Consider the following 23,622-nt stretch of genomic DNA (forward strand, 5'->3'; position numbering starts at 1 on the left):
AAGTGGAAAATGGACCACCAGAAGTGCTCCATTGGACCGAAATAGACCCAAATTGGTTATAACCTAAGTATACCTTGGCCCTGGGGCTATTTTCATCAATATTAGGCCTATATGAGACCTTAAAACCCTCACTCTCATCTCCATACGAATTTCTAAACCCTAGCTAAGAGAGAGAGAGAGAGAGGAAAAGAGAGAGTGAGAGAGAAGTTGGTGAATCATCTTGAGATTCTTCCCTGTGACTCTATGTACCTAAACCATCACATCTAAATCGTTATTCCGGCGATTCTGAGTTCATTCTTGGGTTAGTTAATCAAACCCTAACCTGTTTTTGAGCTTAGAATAGTCTAAGTTTGATGTAGCTCATTTTATTCATGCCTTAGGTTTTCTAGTCGCCGTTGACGAAGACCTATCGTCTAAATCTGATCTGTTGTGCACTTTCTGGTTTAAGGTGCGGACTATATTCGTATAGGTATGATTTTCAAGGCTTTCAATGTCGGTTAATGGTTTATTATTGTTGTGGGTGCAATTTCACATGTTAAATGCGATGTTTGTATTGCGTTCCTGATATATATGAACTGTATTGAGATTTGTGTATTCCTTGTATATGTAGAAAGTATTGTATATGTATGAAATACAAACATGTGTTTGCCATGATTAATTGTCGTGTATTTGTGCTAGTTGTATGTGTGTCAACTCCTTGGTGAAAGGAATTGTCCAAATGTGTGTTATCACCAACATACATCATGTATGTTGGAATATGTAGTCTAAGTGTTTGTAGAAATGTCTGAATGATCAAGTGTGTAATATGTTATCCTATTTTCGAGCGTTAAGAAGAGATTCTCAACTACCTTATTGGTGTGTATGATTTCCCACATGCAGTTTACATTCTTTGTTGTTTAAATTCAAGCACTACTTATGGGTAAATCCATGTTAAGTTGATATTTAACAAATGCTCACATACTGTATGATTAGAATTGTTGTTACTTTATTGTTCTAAATTGTTAGTATGAATATGTGTTATACTTGAATATGTTTGGGACTATGAAATAGTCCAGGGAATCGGTAACAAACCTTGAGTTCGTGGCCGAGGTTATTTTCGCCACGTAGGACGTATTTGACGAACCCAAGTCGTATTAGGGTTGTCGGCAGTGGTTTGGCCACACGGAGTGTTAGCGCACTCTATGTCGTTCAACTCAACGTGCGCTCGTGCTAGTCGAGCTCGTCAAGTAACCCGATTGTCCCGGTGGATGTACACCATGTATGGATACTATTGTTTGAATCTATGATACCAAACTTAACAATGCAATCCCATTAACCAGTGTACCTTGATCCGTTAAGACTTATGAGCCGGGCATGGTGGTATGGGACACCGTGGTCAAGTTGTTGGGCTACACTGGGGTGACGAGCCTCCCCATAGTGACCAGTGAGCAATTTAGACTCGTGAGCCGATTATGGTGGTATGAGACACTATATTCACGCTGTCGGCCTACATTGATTGGTGACGAGCCCTTTGTAGTGACCTCGAGCATACTTTGATACTGCGTTGAGGCGACGAGCCTTAGGGTAGTAACTAAAGTATGATAGGCATGCATTGATTGGTACGAGCCCTTTGCAGTGACCTAGAACCACAATATCGTATGAGATTGTCTAGGACTGACAACCCTAGAATGGATCACTATTTGGGAATTAATATGAGGAAGGTACCTTAGCTTCCCAATCCTGCTATATGAAAAGGACTAATAACAACTTGGTAATCATGTTCATGCACTGCATTGCATGTGCTTTGGTGTCGTGGGCACTGCGGGAGGTTGTCATGCGTATCGTAAGATGAAGACGCTAAGGGAGTGCAGGTGAGAGCATGCATCATTCCTACATACATCCTTGCATTAGCAAGAGTAATTAGGACGTGTTTAATTGTATTGCCTTATCATTACTGCTTGATTGAATTGATCATATGTTAACTTTTACTGTATAGTTCCACTGAGTTGATCACTCACTCCCACGTTCTGGGACGGTGTTTCAACACCAACCAGACTCTGTCTTAGATGCAGATGATGATGCGACCCCCGAGGTAGAGCAGGAGTATGAGGATGACAAGGATGCGTTTTCTTTTATACAATTCTCAGGCGGGTTCTTGTAAGCCGTGTCCTGATCTACGGGGATTCTGGATTTTCTTTTGTAATGGATAATTTCATTTTGATACTTATATTTTTAAACAAACACTTGTAATTATGACCTGGCAGAGCATACATATCACAGGGACTTACACATGTACACATATATTTCTTTAGTCTTCCGCTTGCAGATTTCACCTATCCCTGGATTATGTTTGCAATTTAGCTTAATCTACTCCATGTTTTATGCACTCATACAGATAACATACATCCATCATTGCATATGTTGCATAAGTGATGTTTTGAAACTCGGGAGCTGAGTTATGCTCGACCCCCGAATTTTAGGGCGTTACAGCAATCTACCCCAAAAGTCAATAAATCTCTCACCTCACCCATCACTCACCTCATATCCATCACCCATCACTCTCTCTCCTTACAACCCTCTCTCTCTCTCTCTCATTTCTCAAACAAAAATTCCAAGCAAAAGAAGTGGTGGATGTCCAACAATTCTTTGAGAGAAAAGTGAGTGTGTGTAACCCGCTTCCCACCCCAAAATCTTTCATCCTAGCCATTCATCTCTCATCATCTTCCATCAAAGAGAAGTACAAGGAGATCGGCGTTCCATCGGGCCAAGAAGATCGAATGGTGGGTGCTTTATAGGCTAGATTTTCATGTTTTGATGATGTACCAAGTGAGGGCTACCGATTGATGGTATGGATCTCACTTTGGACCCTAGGTGTGGCCGATGGCCCACCTTAATCCTCATAATCATTCCATAATGGGGCCATTTTCCATGGACCCCATCATGATGTTTATTTTCCTTGCATGAAAAGAGGTCATCTAGACCTTTCATTTTGGTGGAAAAGGAATCTCCACCATTGATTTTTGATTAGGTGGGCCCACCTGTATTAAGATCCACTTGATGTAGGATTAAATGCATGAAAGGGAGGGCCCCTCTCTCTCTCTCTCTCTCTCTCTCTCTCTCTCTCTTTTATTTTTGTGTAATGTGTGACCCACTCAGATGGACCCCACCTTGCTGTATGTCTTATCCACACTATCCATGCATTTGGTGGCCCACCTGAGCAAGGCCCACCTTAAATTTATGTGTATGCCCGTAACATCCAGTGTTCAAGGACGCTGGACGTGAACTAAAAACCAAAATATTGCTTGATTCAACAAGCTTTTAGGTGGGTTTTTTATGCAGGCCCCACCTTGATGTATTAGTTTAATCCACGCCGTCCATCCTATTTCCCAACTCATTTTAGGCGTTGAGCCGAGAAATGAAGTTAATCCGATTATCTGACGGGCCATTTCATAGAAAACATTGGTTCTTACCGTTAAAATTTACTCTAATTTTTCTACACACCAAAACATATCGCATATTAGGGTTGTTTGGTTTGTCTTGAGCCATGGAATGCAATGGCTGGAGTGGATCCACTTGATGCGGGCCCCACGTACAAAAAATCATGGAAATACTATTTTTTATTTAAAAAAATATATGTGCAGCGCCTGCTGCTGCTGACGCTGTAGCAGGACACTGCTGCATTTGAGGCAGGGATGGGGTCCTAGCCGTGGGCCCCACCGTGATGTGTGCTGAACATCCACGCCGTGCATTTGGTGGCCCCCCTTTGGACAGTGGACCTCCTAAAAATCAGCCGTATACAACACTCAGGTGGCCCACATCACAGGAAATAGTGGGATTGGATGGCTGCCATTGAAACCTTGTTTGGGTTCACAGAAGTTTTGAATCCATATGAAATTTGTTTTTCCTCTGCATCCAGGTTTGCGTGACCTTATGAACAGATTGGATGGCAGATAAATGTTATTGTGGGCCCCACGTGGGACCCACAATGATGTATGTGTTTTGTTCACACCGTCCAAAGTATTGGACGGTGGAACCCACCATGGTTTATGTGTTTTAACCTCACCGTCCACACCACTGGACGGTGGGACCCCTTATAATGTATGTGTTCTCTCCACATCGTCCAGACCACTGGATGGTGGGACCCACGATGATGCACGTGTTGCATCCAATCTGTCCAACCATCTTGACATATCGTTTTATGATATGAGGCAAGGAATGAGTCAGATTTAAGGTTCAAATGGACCCCACCATTTAAAATAGTGGGCAGTGACCTCCACCGTTCAAACTTCTATGGGCCACTGCAGTTTTAAATAAAGCTGATATTTATTTTCACTTCATCTATCTCTATGTTAACTTATGAATTGGTTGGATCTCAAACACATCACTGCGGGCCACTCCGTGATATGATCATCCATTGATCGGGTGGGCCACATGAGAGAAATAGTGGAGGATTAAACGTCTAACATTGAAACCCATTTGGGTCATGGAAGTTCTGGATCAATGGGGAATTGTTCTCCCTCTTAATCCAGGTCTTTATGACCTATGATTAGATTGGTTGGAAAATAAACTTTATATTGGGCCTTGTGAATTGTTTAAACAGTGAAAATTATTATCTCCATTGTACTTAGGGTATGGTCCAAATGGTCCTTCAATATGACTTTTTTTTTGGGAATTACTGAGGCCCACCTTGGTATATGTATAAGGCCCATATGATTAGGCCCATCTTGATGTATTTGTGGCCGTCCGTTGAGGCCCACCTTGATATATATGAGGCCCATGTTATGAGGCCCATTTGATGTATTGGAGGCCCATGGGGTGAGACCCAATGGGATGTACAGAAGTCCATTACAATGTGTGATTCTACCATGGTTTATGGAATGATGTTTATAGCGGGCTATGCCTTTGGAGCAATGATGGTTTGACGCCCACATTGTAAGGATAATGTTGGTTAAATGTCCGCATTATGAATCTCCCTAGGGCCCATTAATAAGCCCATACTTGTTGTATGTAGGTCATCTAGGCCCATCCTCGTTGGAAGGATAGTTCATCACCATATAACATGCTTAGTATAACTCCATGATTCATGCCCATACGCATCATATGTATGCTTGATATGAGGAATGTTTGATCATAGCATAAGCCGTTGGGCAGAGACATTTACGGGACTCCTTATGTGACGGAGTGCCCCACATGATCGCGCGGTACGCGCAGGATTGCTACATGACTGGATAGTATGACTCATGCATTTTGCATATGTGTGACATGATCATTATATGCCCTAGTGACATCAGGGCCGTGGCCTCTACAGGCACAACGTGGATGGCCGTATTGGATACCGGAAATACGTGGTTCTAACACTGTGGGCACTTTAGATGTCCTTGGGTAAAAGTCCCAGAACCTTTTTGGTACCAGGAGATGCTCCAACGCCTACACCGAGTGGATACACGAGTGCCCAAGTGTCGAATACCAGTAGGTTGCGTCTCTCACTGTGTCGTGGTCGGTTGGAAGGGGGTGTGGCCTTATCCACCCAAGTGATGGGACTATAAGCTAGGCTGAGTTTGACCAGCTCACAAATGAGTCCGCTATCGACGAGCCGGATAGGTATTGGTAGACTACTGGTCAGGCGGATAGTGAGGTCTATTCCACTCGCTGGCTGTGTAACTAGGGAGGCGGCAGTCAATGTGAAGTGTACTAGACCCCGGTGATACCCCAGAGAGAAATTGTACTGATATGTGTACTTGATAAGGACTGACATGCTTGTTTTGCATCTCGCATATGACATTTGGCTACATAGGCCTCGCATCGCATCGCCTTGGTATGGCCGATAGCATTCATGCCTTGCATCACATAGCCTTGGTACGCCTGATAGTATTCATGGACTTATCCGCATATTTCCGCATTAGTCTGATATTGTATACTTGGTACTCGCCTTGCGCACACACTTACACCATCCTCTCAGCTTTTGTAAGCTTATGCACGACCGTTGCATGCAGGTGTTATTGGATCACAGCAGCGCTGAGGCAGGAGTGCGTATCGGATTATTTTGGAGCTTTTTGATCACCTTGTATTTCTCTTTCTGTATTGTACTTAAAGCTTTTGATATAGTGGATATGTGGTGATGTTGTTTTATGACTTGGTTATGCTTGTGGTTATGCTCCATTACAAAAAAAAATCGTACTGAAAATCCTCCTTGTAGGATCCCAGGATTGAAACTTGGCATATGAATGCCGGGAGCCGATAATGGGGCACGACGGAGGCTGTTGGCGCCGGATTTGGCGATCGAAAATTTTGTGAGCTCGTTTTCTGAGTTTGGGATGTGACAGAGAAGATAGTGGACGGTGTGGATTAAACAAATTAATCATAGTGGGGTCCACATGTGGGGGCAGCCCAAATGGTCTCTGTCCTCCCAGTGACATCTTTTGTTCTTTTTTCTATTTCTTTCTTTCTATTTCTTTTTTTTAAATTTTCTAATATGTGGGGTCAACTAGTGGATAATTCATTCTGTCCATCATATTGGTCAGCTCCCTATGGACCAAAGAAGTCCAATGATGGGTAGGTCCACCACCTACACAGACAACAGTTGGCCTTAGAAAGTTCCAACAGTGTGACTTTGTTTCCCTTAGTGCGGTCCATTAGGAACTCAGATATGTCTCAGTTTTCATCTCATAACATAAAATGACATGGAAAAGGTGGTGGACGGCGTGGATTAAACAAATACATCAAGGTGGGTCCATGGTTGGGACACCCCCACCCCACCTCTGCATGGTTGACGTGAGGGGGTGCTCCCACTCCCACCATCGGTTGTGGTGTGGTCCACCTGATTGTTGGATCGGTTAGATTTTTGGGCTCCACGGCTAAAATGAGCCAGCAAATGGATGGATGGTGTAGATCTAAGAAATACATCAATATGGTTCCCACGAGTGAAAACTCACTCCAAACCTCCCATTTAAAGTAAGAAATGACGTGGGTAACCCAACTCCTCTGGTATTTGTGGTATGGCCCCACCTGGAATTCATATTAGCTTTATTTTTTAGCTCAACGCCTAAAATGAGAAGGGAAATTGGATGGACGTACAGTGTGGATGATATATATATATATACATCGTGATGGGGCCCACGAGAGAAGCCCACATGCTTTGGAAGGTGAATGGTGGCAAAGACAGAGACATGTCTTTGGACATTGTTGTGTCCACCGAAGATGGTGCCACTACCCCTCTCATCTCTTGTATTTTAAGGTTGAGGTAGGGCCCACCTAAGAAATCCACTTCATCCATTTGAATGTCCAACTCATGGTGGGGCGAAGAAGCTTTAGATCACAACCATTTTAAGTGTATTTTCACCATCCAAGTGTGCTTACACAATCAACTGGTTTAAATAGAAATTAAACATCATGGTGGGCCACACAAGGTAGTCTACGCTATGATAACATGCGGGACACACTCTCCAATAGCATGGCCCACTTGTGGGTCCCATAACACCATGAGAATAAGAAAAGAAATGGAAAGGAAGGGAAACATATCCAGCCATCGGGGTGGCCCCCCGCTACTATGGGGTCTACCACATACTCAATACATGATCAAGGTGGGTCCCACCCTTATGGGCCCAACAAAATAGAGAAATCACAAAGAAGGGGAGGGTTTTGACCCTCTCATGCACTCACTTAGAAGGATGGACGGTTGGATCGTCTCGGATCGGCGATCGGATGTCACACCAAGCTCTTCTTCACCCTTAATCTTCTTTAATCTCACTTTTCTCTATTCTCTTACTCTTACTCTCTTAATCTTTCCTAATACTCTCACAATCTCTCTTTCTTTTCTCTTAATCTCTCCCTATTCTTTCTTTCTTTCTTTTCTCTCTTTCTCTTAATTTCTTGTAACGCCCCGAAAATCGGGGGTCGAGCAAAGCTCAACTCCCGAGTTCCAACGCATCACTTATGTAACATAGATATTGATGTTTACATGTTGTCCACATTAGTGCATTAAACATGAGTGGGATTACACTAAAACAACATATCATACTCCAGAGATAATGTAATTTAGCAAGCGAAAGACTGAAATATATGTATTGAGTTAAGTAAGCGGTTATCTGCCTCTAGAGTATGATAATGTAACAGGGCTGAATACATACATGTATGATTCCAAAATTTACAAAATATCAAAATGTAACTGTCCAACTAATCCATGTAACCCTAAAATCCCGCCCAATCAGAACAAGGTCTACAAAGACCCGCCTGATAGCTAAACATAGGAGAATTCATCCTCCTCATCCATGACGTCCATTTCAGTTGCATAGACTTCGTCATTACCTACATCTACAATAGAGTCTAGTTAGTGTTTTAAAACACCATCCTAGATAGCAATGAGTAGCTAATTCAGTGGAGCTATAAAGCAAAGGTTAACATGTTATCAATTCAGTCAAGCAGTAATGATAAAGCAATACATTAAACAATCCTAACTACGCTTATTAATGTAGGGATGATATGCAAAAATGATGTATGCCCTCTCCTGTACTCCCTCAGCGACACCATCTCACGGTCGTGTATGGCAACTCCCACTGTGCACTTCCTCGCCAAAACACATGCAGTGCGGTGCATGATAGTGTTAGCCAAGTACTTAGTTAGGCTTATTCATACAGCAGATTCGGGAAGCTAAGGTACCTCCTTTTATATCATTAACCCAACGGGGATCTATTTAGGGTCATCAATCCTAGTTAATCACATACGATAGGCAAGTTGTAGGGCATCACCCCTAATGAAAGCAGTGGATAGGCAAGTTCAATTGATTATACTTGAGATCACTACGGGGAGTCTTGTCACCTCAGCGTACGCCGACAGCTCGAATACAGTATCCCATACAACCGTATTCGGCTCACGAGTTTGGGTTGCTCACAGCTCGAATACAGTGTCCCATATCACCGTATTCAGTTCACGAGTTTGAGTTGCTCACTGGTCACTACGGGGAGGCTTGTCACCCCAGCGTAGGCTGACAGCTCGACCACGGTGTCCCATACCACCATGCCCAGCTCATGAGTCTTAGCGGATCGTGGTACCATGGTTGAATAGGCTTTACATTGGTAAGTGGTACCTTAGATTCAAGCAGTAGCGTCTATACATGGTAAACACACAATAGGCCAATAAGTTTATTAGACAAGTTCGACTAGTACGAGCGTACGCTGAATTAATCAACATGGAGCGCATAAGCACTCCACGTGGGCTAACCACTGTCAATAATCATCGTACAATTCACATTCACCGAACGCATCAAATGTGGTGAGACTAAATCGGCCACTCAAACAGGAATTGTTACCGATTACCTGGATTACGTAGTAGTCCTAATCATACTCAATTACAATAGGTATTCACATGTGATAGTCATAACAGGATTTACCAAACAATTCAAATATAAATCCGATTTAAGCATTTTAACAGACACATTGAACATATTATTATACATATGCATTTCATCCATAAATCGCGTAGTAGCAATTTAGATTACATGAAGGAAACTATAAATACTGATAAGGTGGTTGAGAATCCCATCTCAACACCCTTACTAAATACAATTCATCAAGCAATTTCTCATTTAGACATTTTATCAAAGACTTAGACTACACATTACTTTATACATAGACTAAATTAGTTACGACATATATTATGGCAAATCCTTTCATAAGGGGATTGTCATACATATAACAAACATGAATCCTAGATTAATAGTCATGACAAGCACAAATCAAGATTTCACACTCATTCAAACAATTTATCAAACACTTAGGCTACCCTTTTACCTAATATATAGATTAGGTTAGTTACAACACATATCTTAGCAAATTCTTAGACAGAGAGGTTAGCATGCATAAGACAATGATGAATCATAGTTTAATAGTCATAGCAAACACAAATCATATTTACATGTTCATACAAACATTTCAACAAACACGTGGAATGCATAATATATTCAACATAGTTTACACATGTATAATTCATGGAAAGCGTCGTAACTAAGATCATATAGAAGAAATTAAGTCAGACATAAATCATTAGTTGACATTGAAAGCCTTGAAAACCATAACCTAAACATTTATAGTCTGCACCTTTCGTCGGTTAACTTGTTTCGAACTCGATTCGAATCCTACACTCCCGTATACAGAACAACGAGTACCTAATTCACGAAATAGGTTAGCTATTATGTCGATTACTTTATTTAAATTCCTAAATCAAGATTAGGGTTAGGATTTCTTACCCAAATTGAAGTTGGAATCGACGGTGTAACGATGGTGGGGTGGTGATTCGACGTATGGAGTCGTGGGAGTGAATCCCAGCAATGATCTCCCTATCTCTCTCTCTTCTCCTCACTCTTTCCTCCTCTTTTCACTCTTCTCTCACCTAGGGTTTGAGAAAATCATATGGAATGAGAGAGGGGTGGTTTAAGGGCATTATATTGGCCCAGAACTGATGTCAATGGCCCTAGGGCCATGGTATACTTAGGTTATAGCCAAAGGATGTTTGTTTCGGGCAAACAGGACTCATTTGGAGGTCCATTACTCACATACGGTCTGAAGAAAGTTTCCTGATAATGGATCTACATCAAGTTAAGATTTCGTTCTGATCGGATTAGTGGATCGATCATGGAGGATCCATTTCAGTTCAATGGTCATTGTTGCTCGATCAGGGCCACAAGTGTACTAATGGGTGCAGGGAAATTTCCTTGATCTAAGGGTGCAGTTGGGTCAGAATCAGACGATCTGAAACTTTAAATTTGGCCTGCAAGCGAACGGCCTAATTTACTTAAGTTTGAGTTCATTTTCTAAAGATATGCGCGTTTCTCATACACTTCGCTCTAAGCTCAAGTTGTGCATTTTTAGATACTATTTAGACTAAACTCCCACATTACTTGTCAAGCCCAGTATGGTGGTCATAACCTTATAGTTTTGCGATAATTGAACTTTCGACGCGTGGTCCAGGTCCGATATGGAGTTTCAATGTGCTCCCGAGATCAACTGGGTTTTGAGTTGCTCCTAGGTTTTTAAGTAATATTGAGTTAGTGATTTTAATAGTTTTAAGTCTTGTAGTTTGTATAGAAAGTGGTTCAAGCCAAATCCATCGATTGTTTAGTTTAGTACTTAACTAAATTTCGCCCTAATTACGACAGAATAAGCTCCTAAAGTAGTTCTATTCCCCTTTTTGACACTTTTAGTTTGTATATTATTTTAATTATTTTTCTAATAGTTTATCATTAAGTCTACTTTATCTCTACCAAATTTCACTAGATTTCGTATTATAAAAAAGTTCTAAAAAATCTAAAAGTAGCAGTTGTCTGAACTAATAATTTTTGGATAGTTGTCACACCAACTTAGATTTAACTATATTAAAATTTTTATTATATTTTTTACTTATTTTTATATAAACTTAAACTTATCAAGCTTCAATCTGGATTGTGAATCACCTAAATCGGAATTATATTAAGGGAGATATGATTTTTTGAAGTCGGTCTAAAACTGTAGAAAACTGCAGCGAGGGTCCACAGAATTTCGGTACACTGGCGATGCATCGTGGTCGGCGCGATGGCATCAAGGTCGGTTGTGTTGTCCGGTGGTGGTTTGGCCATCTGATATTTGAAATGAGTATATTTTACAAACCGAAATGAGTTATTCGACGTATAATATATGATTTTGGGGTAGGAGAAGTTGTTCTATCCAAATAACCTATTTATTTCATGATATAACAAAATTTTAATGGTTAAAAACTTATTTTATTTATATATTTACTATTTATAGTAAATTTTAGTTTAAGTATTGTTCTTCATCATTTAAACTTTAAGATTTGTGTCTAATATAAAAGTACTTAGAAAAATTTAAAGAATAAGGTGGTGAAAGGTGAGATTTTAAAGGAAATGGGTTGAAAGGGAATTTAAGACTTTGGGATTGAGTTCTGAGAAGTCAATAACGGGTTATAATCGACCCATTGCTTAAGGACGTCTAACTCCAAGTAGGCAAAAATCCGAGACGTTACATTTCTCCCTAATATTTTTAATATTTCTCTCTCTCTATCTCTCTCTCTCTTAATCCCTCTCTACTCTTGCTAGGAAATGGTAAAAATGAGAGAGAGTTAGGGAGTTTTTATGGTAGAGATTTTAGGAGAGGGAGGGAATAAGGGGAAGATGGAGGGGTAAAATGGGGAGAAAAAGAAGAAAAGAAAGATAGCTAGCATAAGTAGGGGTATGGGTTGCATGGGAATGGCATGAGTTTGTTTGACTAATGGGGAGAGAGTGACATGAGTGATAGATGATTTGATTGATGGATAGGTTAATGGATTGATGGATTGATTGATTTGACAACATGGGGATTTGTGCAAGTGGAGCCTGCGTGTATTGTGTGGCTCATCTCAAATTGTGCCAAAATTGTAACTTCTAATCTAAGGGTCAAAATGGGGTGTGCCACTGTAACGCCCTGAATTTTGAGGGTCGAGCAAAGCTCTATTCCCGAGATTCCAAACATCACTTATGTCTTATAAATGATGATATTCAGATTTCTTTCATATTCATGAATTAAGCATGCATGAAATTATACTAAACAAGGCATCATACTTCGGATTTAATGAAATTAAGCCAATGTGGAATTCTAAAACATGTCTATGTAAGTATGCAGATCTTTCACCAAATTTCTTCCAAAGTATGAGTATGTAGCTGGGTTCAATAAATACATGTATAATTTCAAAACAAACAAAATGTGGAAATGTAAATGTGTTTAACTAAGCCCAGATGCCCAGTGATCCCTGCGTAATGGTATGTAGTCTACATCGACCCACCCGAGAGTTGGAAGTAGGAGAATTCCACCTCCTCATCCAAGAAGTCCTGCTCCAAAGCATAAACACCATCTGTACCTGCATCTAAATCAGCGTCTGGTTGGTGTTTTAAGACACCGTCCCTGAGTGGGAGTAAGTGATCAACTCAGTGGTTCTATAAGGCAAAAGTTACACATGTTATCAAGTCAATCAAAGCAGTAATGATAAGGCAATCATAACAATCACTTCCTAACTATTCTTTTTAATGTAGGAATGAAGTGTAAGCAATGATGCATGCCCTCACCCATCGATGCTCCCTCAATATGTGACTCCGACTGCTTGTTTCGCATATGACGACACTTCCTCAATTGTATAACTCCAACACCTTTTTGTCACATTCTAACTAATGCGATGTGATGCATGGTCATATTAGCCAAGTGATTAATTATGCTTATTCATTCAGTAAGTTCGGGAAGCCAGGGTACCTTCCTTTTTAATATGGACCCAAATCGAACATTAGGCCTCAGACAACTGCAGTGGTCCTACTCCTATCTTCTAGATTCATCTAGGTTTGTTACTCCTAGAGAAACACATACGATAGGCAAGTTGTAAGAAGTGGTGCTCGCGGTCACCACGGGGAGGCTCGACACCTCAGCGTAGGCCGACAGCACGAACACGATGTCCTATACTACCATGCCTGACTCACGAGTTTTGAGGATCGTGGTACCGTGGTTAAAGGTGAGTCTCTACATCGGTGAGGGGTACCTTAGATGCAAACAGTCGCATCCATACATGGTAAACACACAATAGGTCAACCGGTTTATTAGATAAGCTCGATTGGTTCAAGTGCACGCTGACCTAATCGACATGGAGCGCATAAGCGCCCCTCGTGGCCTAGCCACTGCTAGTAGCCATCGTACGACTCGAATCTTTTGAGTTTACCCGAGATGACAAACTAGTTCGGCCACCCAAACATGGACATTTAGCCCCAATCCTATCCAAATGCTGCTACAACTACATGTAATATGTATCCCAGCATTCAACAAACAATCCAAGTGGATTTCTCATTTGGGCATTTCATCAAACACATAGACCATGTCAAATATAACTTGCATTTTATCAATTGATTTCTTAGAGGAAAATATACATATGCATAAGACAATAAAGAATCCTACCGTAATACTCGTAGTAAATATAAATCATCAACAATTTCTCATTTAAACAATTTATCAAACACATAGACTACGTTAATTACAACTTATGTTTTATCAACTCTTTATATAGAGAAATCTATATGCATATGACAATGATGAATCCTAGATTAGTAATCATAGCAAGCACTAATCATTCTCTATTTCCTATTTAGACATTTCAACAAACACATAGGTTGCATCAATTACTTATAACAGTTCATAGGCGTATCTCATACAAAAATCAATGTATTTAAGACAATACGGTAGCAATCATGACAAGCATAAATCATTAGCTGACGTGAAAGCACTGATAAACCGTAACCTAAGCGTTTATAGTCCGCACCTTTTGTTAGTATGCTCGACTTGGACTCGGTCCAAATTCTACATTTCCAAAAATGAAATGTCGGGCAGCTAAACGATGAAACTGGTTAGATAGGTTGGCGAAAAACTATCCGGGAGCTCTACATCGACATTAGGGTTGGTATTTCTTATCTGAAATCGTAGCCGAAAGAGGTTTGGGTAGTGAAAGGAGGCGGTGATTAGGCACGTGGATGCATGTGAGAAGATTTCCCACAGTTGCATCGATCTCCCCAAGTTTCCCTTCCTCTTTTCTCTCTTTTCTCTTCTCCCTTCCCCTAGGGTTTGCAAAATTCATATATGAGAGAGAGAGAGGGTGAAATGAGACCTATTTATAGCCTCAGATGTGGTGTAAATGGCCCCAGGGCCACTTTATACTATGTTTCTACCCTGTGGGCGGCCGTTTCTGACGAACAGGGCTCTTAAGGAGGTCCACTGCTCATCTACATCACGGGTACACTCCCTTACAATGGATCCATGCCAGGACATGATTTCAGTGCGATCGGATGAGCCGATCGACCATGGAGAGCCCGTGTCAGATCAACGGTCATACATGTCCAATCAGGGTCACAGTTATATGGATGTGTGTAGGAAAATTTCCTTTCTCCATATGTGAAGTTTGGTCACAAGCCAATGGTCAGAAATCCTCAACTTTGTATAAGAGCGAACGACCCAATTCACTTAAGTTTCAGTTCATTTTCTTAAGGTATTTGCGTTTCTCATGCACTTAACTCAAGGCTCAAGTTGGGGCGTTTTTGGACACTATTTAGGCTTAATTCTCATGATTTTCAAGCCCAGCAGGACAGACATCTTCCTATAATTTTACAGTCATCGAACCCTCGACATGCGGTCTAGGTCCGTTACCGAGTTTCAATGTACTCCCGAGGGCGATAGGCCCTTGGGATTTCTTCTAGGTCTTAAGATGATATTGAGCCAGTGGTATTCCTAGTTCTAGACCTTCCCGTTTGTGAAAATGGTGGCCCAAGCTTAATCCATCGATTATTTAGTACTTAACTAAATCCCGTCTAAATTATACGACAGGATGCGGTCCTTGGGTTGTTCTGTCTGAGGTTGTACTTGGGTCTTTGTACGAATTTTTTCGGTATGTTACAATCTACCCCCTTTAAAGAAAAATTTCATCCTCAAAATTTGTACCTTTTCGTACTTGAGGATTTGTGGGTAGTTCTTACGGACTTCAGCTTCTGTTTTCCAAGTAGCCTCCTCCTCGGTGTGGTGTGTCCATAACACTTTCACGAGTGGGATGACCTTGCTGTGCAATACTTGCTCTTTCCTATCTAGAACACGCGTAGGCTGCAATACATAGGTAGCGTCTTCCCTTAGTTGTACTTGCTCCCACCTGATAATATGAGTGGGGTCAGGAACATATTTCTTTAGCATTGACACATGAAACACGTTGTGTATACTTGTGAGTAGTTTGGGCAAGGCGAGATGGTATGCCACCACACCCACTCGGTCTAAAATCGGGAAAGGCCCAATGAACCTTGACATGTGTTTCACTTTCCTGCCAAAACGAAGTACTTCGTTCGTTGGGGAAACTTTAAGGAAAACATGGACCCCAACTTCGAATTCTAACTGTCTCCATCTCGTATCAGCGTAGCTCTTCTGCCTACTTTGGGCCGTAAGGAGTCGACACCTGATAATATCGATCTTTTCTGAGGTCACCTGAACCAGATCTGGGCCAACCAAGCTCTTCTCGCCAACTTCCGCCCAACAATGCAGAGCTCGACATGGGCATCCATACAAGGCTTCGTAAGGAGCCATGCCAATGCTTGCTTGGAAACTGTTGTTATATGCAAATTCAGCATAAGGGAGACAATCATCCCAGCTGTCCTTGAAGTCAAGTATGCATGCTCGAACATGTCCTCGAGTATTTAATTTACCCGTTCCATCTGTCCATCAGTCTATGGGTGGAACATGGTACTAAATTTCAGCTTCACCCCCATCGCCTCTTGGATTTGAGTCCAGAACATAGACGTAAATCTGTGTCTCGGTTCAAAACAATCTTTAGAGGAACTCCATGTAGCCATACTATCTCCTTAATGTATAGCTTGGCCAGGTCGTTTGCCGAATTGGAAACCCGAATCGGGAGGAAATGGGCTGACTTTGTCAACTGGTCCATAATCACCCAAATGGAGTCATGCCCCTTTCTCATCTTTTATAACCTGAAAATGAAATCCATAGATATGAAATCCCACTTCCACTCGGCTATGGGCATGGGTTGGAGTAAACTAGGGGGTTGGCGATGCTCGGCCTTGACTTGCTGGCACGTGAGGCATCAGGAGACAAAGTCTGCTATTTGAGCCTTCATGTTGTCCCTCCAGTACGAACGCTTCACGTCCTGATACATTTTTGTACTACCCGGATGCATCGCCAACTTTGAATTGTGAGTGACCTCTAAAACTTCTCTCCTCAAGTCATGAAGGTTCAGGACGCATAGGCGGCCATGATATCGTAAACCTCCATTTAAGCCAATCCTCCATTCTGATTCTTCACTGTCGCTTGCATGCTCTCTCATCTTTAACAACAGCTCATCTTCTTTCTAAGCCATAATGATTCGATCATTAATAAGTGGTTGTACATGGAGGTGTGCGACGCTCTCGAATGGTTCTTCTATTGTTAGCCTCTATTCAAAATCTCGTACGAACTCCACCATATTCCACTCTCCTACCAACAGTGGGGCTACAAATTCCATAGTTTTCTTGCTGCTTAACGCATCAGCTATAAGGTTGGCCTTGCCAGGATGGTAAGAGACTTCAAACTTGAAGTCTTTCAATATTTCCATCCAATGGCGCTGCCTCATATTCAGGCCCCACTGTGTAAAGATGTACTTAAGGCTCTTATGGTCGCAAAAGAGCTCAAACTCCTCATTGTAAAGGTAATGTCTCCAAAGCTTTAATGCGAAAATGACTGCCGCCAACTCTAGGTCATGAGTGGGGTAATTTTCTTATGTTTTCTCAACTGTCATGAGGCATAGGTGATCACCCTATCTTTCTGCATAAGTACACACCCTAAACCGACTCGAGAGGCGTCGATGTAAATAATATATTTAACCCCTTGCTCTAGCAGCACTAGCACGGCCCAGATGTTAGCTTGTCCTTTAATTCTTGAAAGGCTGTCTCTGCTTTCTCATTCCAAGCAAATTTAAGATCTTTCTGAGTAAGTTGGGACAATGGTCAGGCTATCTTGGAGAAATCTTTAATGAATCGACGATAATATCCGATAAGTCTGAGGAAACTCCTCACTTCTGTAACTGAGCCGGGCTACTCCTAGTCTTGTACCGTGATCACCTTGGCAAGGTCTACGGTGATTCCTTCTTTGAAAATCACGTGTCCTAAGAACTTGACTTCTTCCTTCCAGAAGTTGTATTTTCGGTACTGTGCAAACAACTGATTCTGCCTAAGAGTATCAAGGATTACTTGCAGGTGTTCTTCGTGATCTTTCCAACTCTTTAGTATATCAAAATGTCGTCTATGAATACGATGATGAATTAGTAAAGATACAGCTGAAAACACCCGCTTCATGAGATATATGAATACGGCCAGTGCATTAGTGAGTCCAAACGGCATCACGAGGAATTCGTAGTGCCCGAAGCTGGTTCTGAAAGCTGTTTTCTGCACGTCTTCATTCCTGACACGCAACTGATGATACCCAGACTATAAGTCTATCTTAGAAAAATACTGAGCCCCCTTCAATTGGTCGAACAGGTCTTCTATCCTGGGCAGAGGATACTTGTTCTTTACTTTAACGTGATTTAGCTTGTAGTAGTCTATACACAACTGCAACGATCCATCCTTCTTTTTCATAATTAACACAGAAGCTCCCCAAGGAGATACGCTCGGCTGTATAAAACCCGAGTCCAATAAATCATCAATATGCTTCCTCAATTCTTCCATTTCACACGGAGGCATGTGGTACGTCGGTAAGGAGATAGGTGTCGCACCTGGCACAAGGTCGATGGTAAAATCGATCTCGTGCTGAGGAGGTAGTCTAGGGATCGTTCAGAATACATCCATGAAATCTTAGACCACTGTCATGTCCCCAAGTGATGGACCATCACAATTTTCCAATAAGGAAGCGTAACAACGAATGCGGTAGGGACAACTGACCTGAACTGGGAAGGTGAAGGTCGTGCCATCAAGCTCATGGGTTGTCACCAATCTGGTTTCACAGTCAATCTCTGCCTTCATTTTGGTGAGCCAATTCATGTCGAGGATGGCGTCGTAATGATATATCTTGGTTACAATCAAGTTAATGTACACTACTCTGCTCCCTAAGTCTATCGGGCAACTCTTATAAAGCTTAGTGACGTCTGAGAAGGTTCCTGCTACGACGATGACTCTCACCCCAATCATAGGGGTAGTGTGCAACCCTAATCGCTTGACTGTATAGCATGCTACCATAGAAATAGTGGACCCAGTGTCCACTAAAAGGAATACAGGTATACCTTGGACGTGGGCAGTGACTTCAAATGCTAGCAGTACTATAACCGCTGATTCAGTTGCTTCGGCGGCAAGTGCATGTACTCGAGCTTGTTGCGGGCAGTTAAGCAGCGCTGTCATAGGCAGTTGAGGCAGTCTATTTTAAGATGTAGGAGGTCAATTGTATGGTTGCGCCGGTGCCACGACTCGTAGAGGTGGGGCTGAAATAGTATGCGATGGCTGGCGGTTAACCCTCTGAGGCGGTGTGTAGCCGTTATCCCTCATCTTGGTAAAGCAGAAGGGGTTAGTGTGGCCCGCTCTATCATAATAGGTGCACATAAGATTAGAACACCTTTGCTGAGTCGGCGGAGCCATTGGTCTTGGAGGCGAGTTCATACGCAGCCTCTTACTGAGGAACGGCCGGGTTTGTAATTCGGGCCTAAGCCTTAGCCCGGTTTCCGAGTTCGGGGCGTGACATCCTGCTCAGCTCACAGGGACATGTTCACCAATTCAACATACATGTGAATGCTAGCACAACACATCTTGGTGCAGATGTCAGCCCGTAACCCTTCCGAGAATCGCCGCATTCTTATCGGCACATTAGCCAAAATCAGGGAAGCATATCTAGCTAGCTCCGTGAAGCGGTTCTTATACTCTGCTACCGTCATTCCCCCTTGCCTGAGGCAGAGGAATTCGCCCTCTTTCTCATTGCAATAGGTGAGGGGAAAGTATTTCTCGTGGAAGCATACCTCGAACCCGTCCCACATCCACACAAACCCCACAGGGACGGTTCGTAGGACACTGTCCCACCATAGGCTAGCTTCCTTCTTGAACATGTATGTAACAAGCTCAACCTATTCTACTTCAGAGCAGTGTAATGGCCTTAACATCTTGGATATTCTATCCAACCAATACTCGGCCTCCTCGGGTCTATGGGTACCCATGAATGTGGGAGGACGGAGGCGTTGAAAACGCTCAAAAAGCCCTCATGTAGCCGTTGCCCTGGTGGCCTGCATGTGTTGCATCAGCAGGGCCACATTCATATTTTGTGTGATGGCCCCCACTATAGTCGTTAGGACATGTTGTTGTTGTTGCATCAAGAGCATCATCTGCTCCAATCTATCTGGGGGAGGGGCTATCTGAGGTATATGTGGCACTGACAAAGAAGCATGGTTCTGACCTAGAACCGATGGCGCGCTTGGCATTGTCCCATTTGTGGGGCTGGTGGCCGGTTGTGAGTCCAGCATTGTCTCACTACCTGGACCCAAACTAGGGCCCTGTTGGCTATCATTCGGAAAAGGGGCTCCGTCAACCAACTTGCCAGGTGGGAGACGTGCCATGTTCCGAGTGGTTTTAGGAGGCATTCCCTATATACAACATAGGGTACAGTATTTATAGAGTTAGGGTAACATCATCAGCTCTTCCCAAACTTCCACACATTACTAAACAAAAGGAGCTCCATGCATTTCATTAAACAAAATTTGTCACAGTTACACATGGTATGGCATTACATGTATTATGATAGAGAACACATGACAGCTGACTAATAAAAGACTTCAACATTTACCTTCCTAGCATCTAAACTAAGCCTATCCAAGGCTATTACAAAAAAACAACTACAAACTACACTCTAATCCTCCGATTTTGTTGAAGGCGGAGGTGCTCCCTTATCCTGCATGTAGCACAGGAGGGCCTTCAGAGTATGGGACATCCTTTTGAATTTCTTCTTCAAATATTCTTAGTTTTCCTCAACCTTGGCCAGGCGGGCGTCGTGGGTGGCCCAGTCCTAGCGGTCGTCATAAGTAGTGGGAGGCTCCCAGTCGGAGTCCTGAGCCTCCACTTCTTCCTCCTGTTCCTCTTCTTCACTTTCTTCCTCTTCTTCTGTCTCCTCCTCAATCTCGTCCCCGAATTCCTCAAGTCTAGCCTGGCGTTGTCTGGGACCTATTTTCATGTTGTTGAGGGTAGTCTCGTTGATGAAATGGACAGGGGCGAGATTATCGATGTGGAGTCTGAATCTAAAGTTACGGGCAATCTTGCAAACTAGTTTGCCGAATGGGAGGGACGAGTCTCCCCGAGCGGATTGTGCTGCCTTAACTATCTGGGTTAAGACAAGAGTTGGCGGGCACACCTTATCTCCCTATCCTACACGGTACAGGAAGTTAACCATGAATCTCGTGCACTCCGTGCGGTTGCTCCATCTGGGATACATGTTGTATGTGCATATATGGTGGAGTAGGCGGTAATCATCCATCATGCGCATCATTTTGAGGTTGTTCTCTCACCTCCAATTAACAAGTTGGCCACAAAGGAAGCGAGTGCGGCGATTTCTCTCTCACCCATCAGTGAGATTAGTCTCACTGGCATGCACAACACCGCGTTCCACTCCCATGATGCAGGCCATGATGTCCACATCAACCCTGGTTTCTGTTCTCCCCAAAGGGATGGTAAATTGGTGAGGATCAAGAGTTGGGTCCCTTATGTGTGCGTAGAAGGCCCCCACGGTGCCCTCACTAGCATGTGTCTTTCCTTCAAATATGGGGCCCCATCTGTTCTCCAGGAGGTGGTCGATCACTGGATACATCCCAAACAATTTCTCATCCACGTGAGGTTCAAAAACAACTCGACGATGGTAGAACTTACCAAGTTCAATGCCCACCAATAGAGACTTCTCTATTGGGATTTGAGGGTCAAGGTCCCGCTTCGACCTCCGTTCGGCACTCGAACATGCTCCGACACTAGCCTTCTTCTTAGAACGGGTCAGATGGCTTGGCCCGGCCTCGTCCGGGGCTATTCACTTCTTCCCTATAAGGGAAAGGAGTGTAGAAATGGAGAAAATGGCAGCCACTATCTCGAAAAGGGCCATGGAGGTGGAAGGGACATAGAAAGAAGGGATTTTTGAGATAATGAGTATTTTGGGAGCCCTGGGTGATGGATCTGTGCTCAAATGAGCAAAAAGGGAGAAATGAAAAAGGATGATTTGGAGATATAGAGGTGGAGGGGTGTAGTGAATAGGAAATGTAATGAAGAGATGGGATTTAAGAGTTTGGGAATGAGGATTTGAGAGTGAAAATGGGGTTTGGAGGGGCTTAGGAAGGGTAGAGGGTTTGGAAATGGGTAGAAATGAACAAGGGAGGGGAGGTGGGGTCGTATAAGTGGACCCCCACACGTGAGAGGGGCCCACACACTCGGACCGGCGGTGGCACGGCGCCGATCCCGCGGTGCTGCCGCACCCATTTGGAACCATCGGCAGTGTGCCGCCGATCCCGCTGTGTCACCGCGTCCCTTTGGCCATTCCGGTGGTGGCCACCCACCTCTGGTGGGTGTTTACACTCTGTGGGTCCCCTGGGCCCCTCGACACTCATTGGTTTGAGTTTTAAGCGGGTTGGGTCCACTTATCGTGGTCCAATGGGCGTTTATTCACGTCTTTTAGATCCGTCTCTGGTTCGAAATTCGTCAATTGACGACCCAGAGGCAACTTAGGTCACTACTCATGATCTAAGTCCCTCAGAAGCTACAGTGCTCGGTCTCGTTTATCGGTGAAACCTTGAGATTCTAAGTCAGAGTGCGTCAGAGTGTGTCATGGTAACCTATTACCCTAGGTCCAGTTTAATCTAATTCATGCTCTGATACCAACTTGTAACGCCCTGAATTTTGAGGGTCGAGCAAAGCTCGACTCCCGAGATTCTGAACATCACTTATGTTGTATGGATAATGATATTTAGATTTCTTTCATATTCATGAATTAAGCATGCATGGGATTATACTAAACAACACATTATACTCCGGATTTAATGAAATTAAGCTGCGCGGAATTCTAAAACATGTCTATGTAATTATACAGATGTTTCACCAAATTTCTTCCAGAGTATGAGTACGTAACTGGGTTCAATATATACATGTATAATTTTAAAATGAACAAAATGTGGAAATATAAATGTGTTTAACTAAGCCCAGATGCCCAGTGATCCTTGCGTAATGGTACGTGGTCTACATCGACCCGCCCGAGAGTTGGAAGTAGGAAAATTTCTCCTCCTCATCCAAGAAGTCCTGCTCCAGAGCATAGATGTCATCTATACTTGCATCTAAATCAGCATCTGGTTGGTGTTTTAAAACACCGTCCCAAAGTGGGAGTGAGTGATCAACTTAGTGGTTCTATAAGGCAAAAGTTACACATGTTATCAAGTCAATCAAAGTAGTAATGATAAGACAATCATAACAATCACTTCCTAATTATTCTTTTTAATGTAGGAATGGAGTGTAAGCAATGATGCATCCCCTCACCCATCGATGCTCCCTTAAAACGCGACTCCGACAGCCTATTTCGCATATGACAACACTTCCTCAAATGTGCAACTCCAACGCCTTTTACCACATCCAAACTAATGTAGTGTGATGCATGGTCATGTTAGCCAAGTGATTAATTATGCTCATTCACACAGCAAGTTTGGGAAGCTAGGGTACCTCCCTTTTTTTACATTGACACAAATCGAACATTAGGCATCGAACAACCGCAGTGGTCCTACTCCTATGTTTTGGATCCATTTAGGTTCGTCACTCCTAGTTAAACACATATGAAAGGTAAGTTGCAAGAAGTTGTGCTCGTGGTCATTACAGGGAGACTCGTCACCCCAGCTTAGGCCGACAGCACGAGCATGGTGTCACATACCACCATGTCCGGCTCACGCGTCTTAAGGATCATGGTACCATGGTTAAAGGTGAGTCTTTACATTGGTGAGGGGTACCTTAGATTCGAACAGTCGCATCCGTACATGATAAACACACAATAACTGGTTCGTTAGGCAAGCTCGATTGGTACGGGCGTACATTGACTTAATCAACATGGAGCGCATAAGCGCCCCTCGTGGCCTAACCAC

Source organism: Magnolia sinica, chromosome 19 (genome assembly GCF_029962835.1).
Source record: "Magnolia sinica isolate HGM2019 chromosome 19, MsV1, whole genome shotgun sequence".
Taxonomy (NCBI): domain Eukaryota; kingdom Viridiplantae; phylum Streptophyta; class Magnoliopsida; order Magnoliales; family Magnoliaceae; genus Magnolia; species Magnolia sinica.